Below are 10,883 nucleotides of genomic sequence, written 5' to 3' on the forward strand. Positions count from 1 at the left end.
CAATGCGAAGAGGGCTACAGAGGAATGGAGTCGAAAAGGAAAGCACGGCGACGCAGAGCGAAAACCGAAAGTAACGGGGGAGAGCGCAGAGAGAGAGTGGCTGAGTCAGGAGTCAGACCTGAGCCTACTCTCCCTGTTAATCGTGAAGAGCAGTTGCAGTGGGAGAGGCTGCACCATTTGGAGATTTGGACATGGGAGGAGGAATTAGACGGAAAAGGACCCTGGGCGCAGCCGTGAGAATATCGCCGTCCCAAGGAGGAAATAGAAGCAGATAAAGCGGAGAGGCGCAGGTATGAGGAGGCAGCACGGCGACGCGGTTGGAAGCCGGAAAAACAGCCCAAAAAAATTATTGGGGGGTGGCTAGAAGGGAGAATAGTTATGCCAGGTAGGAGACCTGCACATACTCCCTGTGCTCACCGTTGGGCTAGGGAGACCGGGCAGGCACCGTGTTATGCTCTGGAGCGCACGGTGTTTCCAGTGCGGGTGCAGAGCCAGGTGCGGCACATACCAGCCCTTCCTATTGGCCGGACTAGAGTGGGCATTGAGCCAGGTAAGCTTGGGCAGGCTCGGTGCTCAAGAGCTCCAGTGCGCCTGCACGGTCCGGTCTATCCAGAGCCACCTCTACACACCAGTCCTCCGGTAGCACCTCCCCGCACCAGGCTTCCTGTGCGTGTCCTCGATCCAGTACCACCAGTTCCAGCACCACGCACCAGGCCTCCAGTGCGCCTCGCCTGTTCAGCGCAGCCAGCGCTTTTCTCCCCTCCTGCACTGCCGGAGTCTCCCGCCTGTTTAGCACAGCCAGAGCCTTTCTCCTCTCCTGCGCTGCCGAAGTCTCCAGTCTGCCCAGCGCCGCCAGTGCTCCCAGTCGGCCCAGCGCGGCCAGTGCTCCCAGTCTGCCCAGCGTGGCCAGTGCTCCCAGTCTGCCCAGCGCCGCCAGTGCTCCCAGTCTGCCCAGCGCCGCCAGTGCTCCCAGTCTGCCCAGCACCGCCAGTGCTCCCAGTCTGCCCAGCGCCACCAGTGCTCCCAGTCTGCCCAGCGCCGCCAGTGCTCCCAGTCTGCACAGCGCCGCTAGTCTGCCCAGTGCCACCAGTCTGCCCAGCGCCGCCAGTCTGCCCAGCGCCGCCAGTCGGTCCAGCGCCGCCAGTCGGTCCAGCGTCGCCAGTCTGCCTGGATCCGCCAGAAGTGCCAAGATCTTCTAGATCGGCCAGACAACCTGAATCATCCAGTTCCACCAGCCAGCCAGGATTTACCGGAGCCTACTACCTGCCTGAGCTTCCTCTCAGTACTGAGCTTCCTCTCAGTACCGGGCTTCCCCTCAGTACCGGGCTTCCCCTCAGTACCGGGCTTCCCCTCAGTCCCGGGCTGCTTCGGTCCCGGGCTGCCCCTCTGTCCGGGGCTGCCCCTCTGTCCGGAGCTGCCCCTCTGTCTCGAGCTGCTCCTCAGTTATGTGGGGATCTGGGTGAGGACTATTAGGCCATGGTCGGCGGAGAAGGTGGATTATCCCAGGACGCGAAGGGGAGGAAATAGGACATTAATGGAGTGGGGTCCACGTCCCGAGCCAGAACTGCCACCATGGACAGACGCCCACCCGGACCCTCCCTATGCTCTTGAGGTGCGTCCGGGAGTCCGCACCTTAGGGGGGAGTTCTGTCACGCCTTGGTCATTGTATTTTGTGTTTTTGGTATATGTTTGGGTAGGCCAGGGTGTGAATGGGTTTATATGTTGTGTTTCGTATTGGGGTTAGTATTAATTGGGATTGTGTATGATTAGGGGTGTGTCTAGTTAGGCTTGGCTGCCTGAGGCGATTCTCAATTGGAGTCAGGTGATTCTCGTTGTCTCGGATTGGGAACCGTATTTAGGTAGCCTGAGTTCGCGTTGTATTTTGTGGGTGTTTGTTCCTGTCTCTGTGTAGTAGTCACCAGATAGGCTGTAATTAGTTCCACGTTTCGTTTGTTGTTTTCGTATTCAGTTATTTCATGTACCTTTTCATTCATTAAAGTCATGAGTAACCTACACGCTGCATTTCGGTCTGACTCTCTTCATTCAACAGACGAACAACGTTACATAGGTGTTGCTGTCCACAGATGACTAATTCTGTGACTTGCCAAACCCTTTATAATCATAGTTGATTGAACACTGGTTTGGTTTGTTATAATATTACATATCAGAATATTGCATTTTTATTTAAATCAAATCAAATGTATTCATAAATCCCTTCTTACATCAGCTGATGTAACAAAGTGCTGTACAGAAGCACAGCCTAAAACCCCAAACAGCAAGTGATGCATGTGTAGCAGCACGGTGGCGAGAAAAAACTCCCTGGAAAGGCCAGAACCTAGGTGCTGGGTGGAGATTATAACAGAACATGGCTAAGATGTTCAAATGTTCATAGATGACAGCAGGGTCAAATAATAATAATCACAGTGGTTACTTGTATCTCTGCCTGACAAATGCTATAATGATGAAAGGTGTTCAAATATGTTTTTTAATTTGTTCTATTGAACATGAAACTACACTAAAATAAAGGCATTTCAATATTTTGAAGACTGCCTTGGTCCTCATCATTTCTACCTCATTGATGGTCATTCCTTGCATCCATGAATTTGAGAGTGGTTACATTTCTCCAGCCTCATTTTCCAGCTGTTAACTAAAGTGGTGGGGTCACTGCTATGTCATATAATAATATACAGTATATGGATAATATAGTTTTTGTTTTTTCCCAAGATACTGGCGTGGTATTGAAATCCGGTCAGGTGAAAGAAAACTGGTTAGGTGTTCTGAAGAAAACTTGTGGGAGGGTCAAAAGATAATGTGAAAAAGGGAGGGACAAAAGATGGGTAGGTGAATCTCTTGGAGAGTATAATTACAATTGTTTTTTCCCCAGTTAATGACCTTGTACTGAAAACTGGTCAGGTGACAAACATTTTCAAGATTTTCTATAGCCCAAAACTTGCTTAATTACACTTAATTTACTTAACTTTTGAGCCATTCATTTGATTTAGTCAGTGGCCTCAAGTGATCACTCAGACTTTTTTATTTAACAGTCCCACACTCACATACCTGCTAGTTCCAATATATTTTAATTAACATAACATAGCTGTTTCTTTTAAAGTTAGATTCTGTTTATGAATCTCTAACAAATGAGATGTCAAGGTACTTTGTAATCAGCTGCTAACTATGATTGAGGGTCACAATGACCCCACATGGTGAACCCAACGACGGAGGAAATCATCTTGGATTTCCAGGTTTCTAGTTTTATAGTGAGTTGAAATCAATTGTGTTAATAAGAATAATATACACTGTACAAAAATATAAACGCAACATGCAACAATTTCAAATATTTTACTGAGTTACACAGTTCACATAAGGAAATTAGTTAATTGATATAAAATCATTAGGCCCTATTCTATGGATTTCACATGACTGTGAATACAGATATGAATCTGTTGGCCACAGATACCTTTAAAAAAAGGTAGCGGTGTGGATCAGAAAACCAGTCAGTATCTGATGTGACCACCATTTGCCTCATGCAGCGCAATACATCTCCTTTAGAGTTGATCAGGCTGTTGCTTGTGGCCTGTGGAATTTTTTATTTTACCTTTATTTTACTACGCAAGTCAGTTAAGAACAAATTCTTATTTTCAATGACAGCCTAGGAACAGTGGGTTAACTGCCTGTTCAGGGGCAGAATGACAGATTTTGTACCTTGTCAGCTTGGGGATTTGAACATGCAACCTTTCGGTTACTAGTCCAATGCGCTAACCACTAGGCTACCCTGCCGCTCCAAATGTTGTCACACTCATATTCAATAGCAGTGTGAAGTAGCTGGATATTGACCGGACTGGAAGACGCTGTCGTACATGACGATCCAGAGCATCCCAAACATGCTCAATGGGTGACATGTCTGGTGAGAATGCAAACTCTAAAACGATGTTGGGGGTGGCTTAGGGCAAAGAAATTAACATGACATTCTCTGGCAACAGTTCTGGTGGATATTCCTGCAGTCAGCATGCCAATTGCACGCTCCCTCAAAACTTGAGACATCTGTGGCATTGTGTTGTGTGACAACACTGCATATTTCCACAGCACAAGGTGCACCTGTGATAATGATCATGCTGTTTAATCAGCTTCTTGATATGCCACACCTGTCAGGTGGATGGATTATCTTGGCAAAGGAGAAATACTCACTAAAGGGGAAGTAAAAACATTTGTGCACAACATTTGAGTGAAATAAGCTTTTGTGTGTATGGAACATTTCTGGGACCTTTTATTTTAGCTCATGAAACCTCTTAAGGACCGAACCCTTTTTTTAAATGTTCACCTAAAATTACATACCCAAATCTAACTGCCTGTAGCTCAGGCATTGAAGCAAGGATATGCATATTATTGATACCATTTGAAAGGAAACACTATGACGTTTGGGGAAATGTGAAATTAATGTAGGAGAATATAACACATTAGATCTGGTAAAAGAGAACTCAAAGCACTTTTATTTATTTTTTAAAATTGTATTTTTTTGTACCATCATCTTTGAAATGCAAGAGAAAGGCCATACTGTATTATTCCAGCCCAGGCACAATTTAGATTTTGGTCATTAGTTGGCAGCAGTGTATGTGCAAAGTTTTAGACTGATCCAATGAACCATTGTATTTCTGTTCAAAATGTTTTATCAAGACTGCTCAAATGTGCCTAATTGGTTTATTAATACATTTTCATGTTCATAATTGTGCACTCTCATCAAACAACAGCATTGTATTATTTCACTGTAATAGCTACCGTAAATTGGACAATGCAGTTAGCTTAACAATATCAGATGTGTCTATGTCCTGCAGAATTTTCTTGTTTCTTACATCCTCACGCTAATCACATTAGCCTACATTAGCTCAACAGTCCAGTGGGGGACCCACTAATCCTAAAGTTTTAAAATTGGTACCAACACTTTACATGTTGCACATACAGTGCATTAGGATAGTAGTCAGTCCCCTTGACTTTTTCCACATTTTGTTTTACGTTTCAGCCAAATTCTAAAAAGGATTTAATAAAAAAATATTAATCAATCAACACACAATACCCCATGATGACAAAGCGAAAAATGTTTAAAGTATTCAGACCCGTTGCTATGAGACTCGAAATTTATCATCCTTGAGATGTTTCCACAACTTGATTGGAGAAGGACCTTGATCAGGGAGGTGACCAAGAACCCGATGGTCACTCTGACAGAGCTCCAGAATTCCTCTGTGGAGATGGGAGAACCTTCCAGATGGACAACCATCTCTGCAGTGCTCCACCAATCAGGCCTTCATGGTAGAGTAGTCAGACAGAAGCCACTCCTCAGTAAAATGCACATGACAGCCCACTTGGAGTTTGCCAAAAGACACCTAAAGGACTCTCAGACCATGGGATACATGATTATCTGGTCTGACGTAACCAAGATTTAACTATTTGGCCTGAATGCCAAGCGTCACGTCTGGAGGAAACCTGGCACCATTCCTATGGTGAAGCATGGTGGTGGCAGCATCATGCTGTGGGGATGTTTTCAGCGGCAGGGACTGAGAGACTAGTCAGGGTCGAGGGAAAGATGAACAGAGCAAAGTATTTTGGTATTTAATTAGGATCCCCCTTAGCTGTTGCAAAAGCAGCAGCTACTCTTCCTGGGGCCCACACAAACATGAAACATGACATAATATAGAATATTAATAGACAAGAACAGCTCAAGGACAGAACTACATTATTAAAAATTTAATGTAAAAAGGCACATGTAGCCTACAAGAGCGACCTCATTGATGTATACAGGGAAGAGAGTCGGTCCAAGAATTGAACCCTGTGGCACCCCCATAGAGACTGCCAGAGGTCCGGACAGGAGACCCTCCGATTTGACATACTGAACTCTATCAGAGAAGTAGTTGGTGAACCAGGCGAGGCAATCATTTGAGAAACCAAGGCTGTCGAGTCTGCAAATGAGGATGTGGTGATTGACAGAGTCGAAAGCCTTGGCCAGATCAATGAATACGGCTGCACAGTAATGTTTCTTATCGATGGCGGTTAAGATATCGTTTAGGACCTTGAGCGTGGCTGAGGTGCACCCATGACCAGCTCTGAAACCAGATTGCATAGCAGAGAAGGTATGGTGAGATTCGAAATGGTCGGTAATCTGTTTGTTGACTTGGCTTTCGAAGACCTTAGAAAGGCATGGTAGGATAGATATAGGTCTGTAGCAGTTTGGGTCAAGAGTGTCCCCTCCTTTGAAGAGGGGGATGACCGCAGCTGCTTTCCAATCTTTGGGAATCTCAGACGACATGAAAGAGAGGTTGAACAGGCTAGTAATAGGGGTGGCAACAATTTCGGCAGATAATTTTAGAAAGAAAGGGTCCAGATTGTCTAGCCCGGCTGATTTGTAGGGGTCCAGATTTTGCAGCTCTTTCAGAACATCAGCTGAACGGATTTGGGAGAAGGAGAAATGGGGAAGGCTTGGGCGAGTTGCTGTTGGGGGTGCAGTGCTGTTGACCGGGGTAGGAGTAGCCAGGTGGAAAGCATGGCCAGCCGTAGAAAAATGCTTCTTGAAATTCTCAATTATGGTGGATTTATCAGTGGTGACAGTGTTTCCTATCTTCAGTGCAGTGGGCAGCTGGGACGAGGTGTTCTTATTCTCCAAGGACTTTACAGTGTCCCAGAACTTTTTGGAGTTGGTGTTGCAGGAAGCAAATTTCTGCTTGAAAAAGCTAGCCTTGGCTTTTCTAACTGCCTGTGTATAATGGTTTCTAGCTTCCCTGAACAGCTGCATATCACAGGGGCTGTTCGATGCTAATGCAGAACGCCATAGGATGTTTTTGTGTTGGTCAAGGGCAGTCAGGTCTGGGGAGAACCAAGGGCTATATCTGTTCCTGGTTCTAAATTTCTTGAATGGGGCATGTTTATTTAAGATGGTTAGGAAGGCATTTAAAAAACATATCCAGGCATCCTCTACTGACGGGATGAGATCAATATCCTTAAAGGATAGGTCGATTAGAAAGGCCTGCTCGCTGAAGTGTTTCAGGGAGCGTTTTACAGTGATGAGTGGAGGTCGTTTGACCGCTGACCCATTACGGATGCAGGCAATGAGGCAGTAATCGCTGAGATCTTGGTTGAAGACAGCAGAGGTGTATTTAGAGGGGAAGTTGGTTAGGATGATATCTATGAGGGTGCCCGTGTTTAAGGCTTTGGGGAGGTACCTGGTAGGTTCATTGATAATTTGTGTGAGATTGAGGGCATCAAGTTTAGATTGTAGGATGGCTGGGGTGTTAAGCATGTTCCAGTTTAGGTCGCCTAGCAGCACGAGCTCTGAAGATAGATGGGGGCAATCAGTTCACATATGGTGTCCAGAGCACAGCTGGGGGCAGAGGGTGGTCTATAGCAGGCGGCAACGGTGAGAGACTTGTTTTTAGAGAGGTAGAAGTTCAAATTGTTTGGGTACAGACCTGGATAGTAGGACAGAACTCTGCAGGCTATCTTTGCAGTAGATTGCAACACCGCCCCCTTTGGCAGTTGTATCTTGTCTGAAAATGTTGTAGTTTGGAATTAAAATTTCAGAATTTTTGGTGGTCTTCCTAAGCCAGGATTCAGACACAGCTAGAACATCTGGGTTGGCAGAGTGTGCTAAAGCAGTGAATAGAACAAACTTAGGGAGGAGGCTTCTAATGTTAACATGCATGAAACCAAGGCTATTACGGTTACAGAAGTCTTCAAAAGAGAGTGCCTGGGGAATAGGAGTGGAGCTAGGCACTACAGGGCCTGGATTCACCTCTACATCGCCAGAGGAACATAGGAGGAGTAGAATAAGGGTGCAGCTTAAAGCAATTAGAATTGGTCGTCTAGAACGTCTGGAACAGAGAGTAAAAGGAGGTTTCTGGGGGCGATAAAATAGCATCAAGGTATAATGTACAGACAAAGGTATGGTAGGATGTGAATACAGTGGAGGTAAACCTAGGTATTGAGTGATGAAGAGAGGTATTGTCTCTAGAAACATCATTGAAACCAGGAGATGTCATTGCATTTGTGGGTGGTGGAACTAATAGGTTGGATAAGGTATAGTGAGCAGGACTAGACGCTCTACAGTGAAATAAGCCAATAAACACTAACCAAAACAGCAATGGACAAGACATATTGACATTAAGGAGAGGCATGCTTAGTCGTGTGATCAAAAGGGTCCAGTGAGTGGAGAGGTTGGTTGGGAGTCACGGCGATTTAGACAGCTAGCCAGGCCATCGGTAGCAAGCTAGCATAGGATGGAGGTATGTTATTAGCCACCTCCTGCGTTCCGTCTGTAGATTAGTGGGGTTCCGTGTGGTAGAGGGGATTAATCCAAATCACACAACAACAACAAAAATAAAAACAATAGATATAGTTATAGAGGCCCAAGAAGAAAACATAATAATAATAAAAATCAATAAATTGTCTGATTGTCTATTCAGATAGCTGTCTTACCGGCTGCTAACGGTTAGCAGGCCGCAGATGGGCGTTCAGGTAACGTCGCGATGGAGGAGCCAGCCGGATAACTCCTTCGGGTAATAACGTCGGCAGTCCAGTTGTGAAGGCCCGGTGGGGCTCCGCGTAGGCAGTAAAACGGGTCCGGATAGGTGACTGCAGCCCAGGAGTGATTGATGGAACTCAGGAGTGATTGACGGCGCTAGCTAGCTCCGGAATAATTGATGTTTGCTCCGGAATCGACAAAAGCCGATAGTCACACGGATAGCAGCTAGCTAGCTGTGAGATCCAGGTATGAATGTCCAGAGAGCAGTTGAAATCCAGGGACATGGAGAGAAAAATTGGTCCGGTATGTTCCGAGCCGCGCTGCGCTGCACAAAACTGGCGATAGATTTTCGAGCTAAAGGATAGCTGATGACCACAAACCGTGGTTAGCTGAATACTAACGATTTGCCAGTAAAGAAGCTAACTAGCTTCTGAACTAGCTTCTGATTAGCTTCTGGGCTAGCTTCTGGCTAGCTCCTGGCTAGCTTCTGGCTAGCCTCTTGGAGTTTCTGGCTAGCTTCTTGGAGGATTACAGATTTGAGGTAAATAATACTTTTTTATAAATATAAATTGGTGAGGCGGGTTGCAGGAGAGTGTTTTGAAGATGAGTTGATGGAAAATAAAAATAAAATGTACGTGAAAAAAGTTGTAAAAATATATATATATATACGGGACACGACAAGAAGAGGACAAAAGACGCCTGAACTACTATGCCATCTTGGAAAGGTGTTGCGTTATCTGTTTTTTTAAACCAGGTTTGCTGTTCACTTGAGCATGGGTGAACAGGGAATACAGGAGGGGGCCCAAGCACACACCCTTGATGGGCTCCAGTTTGGAGGATCAGTGAAGTGGAGTTGAGACCCTGGGCCTCAAGCTTAATGATGAGCTTGGAGGGTACTGTGGTGTTGAATGCTGAGCTGTAGTCAATGAATAGCATTCTTACATAGGTATTCCTCTTGTCAAGATGGGATAGGGCAGTGTGCAGTGTGATGGCGCTTGCATCGTCTGTGGACCTATTGCAAATTGAAGTGGGTCTAGGGTGACAGGTAAGCTGTCCCACAATCTTATTATTATCAAGTTCTCTCAACCAATCATAAGTCATTTGTGCCACTGCAGTACATGTTGAGTTCCCTTCTCTATAAGCATGCTGAAAGTCTGTTGTTAATTAGTTTACAGAGAAATAGCATTGTATTTGGTCAAACACAATTCTTTATGCAGTTTGCTAAGAGCTGGCAGCAAGCTTATAACCAGTAAATAACCAGTAGAGACCATTTTTCCACTGTTGGGTAGCGGAATTACTTTGGCTTCCATCCAGGTTTGAGGACAAGTATTTTCCTCTAGGCTCAGATTAAATATATGACAGATAGGAGTGGCTATAGGAGTCAGCTACAATCCTCAGTAGCTTTCCATCTAAGTTGTCAATGCCAGGAGGTTTGTCATTATTGATCGTTAACAATCATTTTTTCCACATCTCCCACACAGACTTTACAAAATTCAAACTTGCAATGTTCATCTTTTTTTATTTGTCTTTTTATGCATGAATACGATGGCTCACTGTTTGTTGTTGGCATTTTCTGCCTAAGTTTGCCCACTTGGCAAATTAATAAATCATAAAAATAATTGGCAACATCAAATGGTTTTGTGATGAATAAGTCATCTGATTTGATGAAAGATGGAGCTGAATGTGTCTTTCTGCCCATAATTCCATTTAAAGTTTACCAAAGTTTGTTCCCACCATTCTTCATACCATTGATCTTGGCTCCATCATACGGTTTCCTCTTTATTTTGTTGAGTTACATAATTAGTTACATAATTTCTCAATTTGCAGTAAGTCAGCCAGACTTATTAGCTTGGAACCTTAACAGTTCTAACAGTCAGTTTCCTAACAGGTGCATGTTTATCAATAATTGGAAGAAGCAATTTCATAAATTCATCAAGTGCAGTGTCTGGATGCTCCTTATTAATCACATCAGACCAATAAATATTTTTAACATCATCCACATAAGAGTCATAGCAAAATATTTTCTATGATCTCTTGTACAGTATTTTAGGCCAGCTTTTGGAACTTGGTTCTTCCTAGATATGGCCACAATATTGTGAACACTGCTTCCATTGGGTACAGATACAACTGTAGGACAAAGTTCTACAGTATTAGTAAAAGTGTGATCCATACATGTGGATAATCTTGTCCCTATATTGTTTAAAAACAACCTGATAGGTTGATTAATAACCTGAACTGGAACTGGTTACAGTGAGAAGCTTCCTCTTGAGCAGACAGCTTGTCACGTTCGTTATACGAAGGAAACCAAGGTGCAGCGTGGTAAGCATACATTCTTCTTTATTATAAGAACGAACACTGAACAAATGAACAAAATAAC

Source organism: Oncorhynchus gorbuscha, unplaced genomic scaffold (genome assembly GCF_021184085.1).
Source record: "Oncorhynchus gorbuscha isolate QuinsamMale2020 ecotype Even-year unplaced genomic scaffold, OgorEven_v1.0 Un_scaffold_1914, whole genome shotgun sequence".
NCBI lineage: Eukaryota > Metazoa > Chordata > Actinopteri > Salmoniformes > Salmonidae > Oncorhynchus > Oncorhynchus gorbuscha.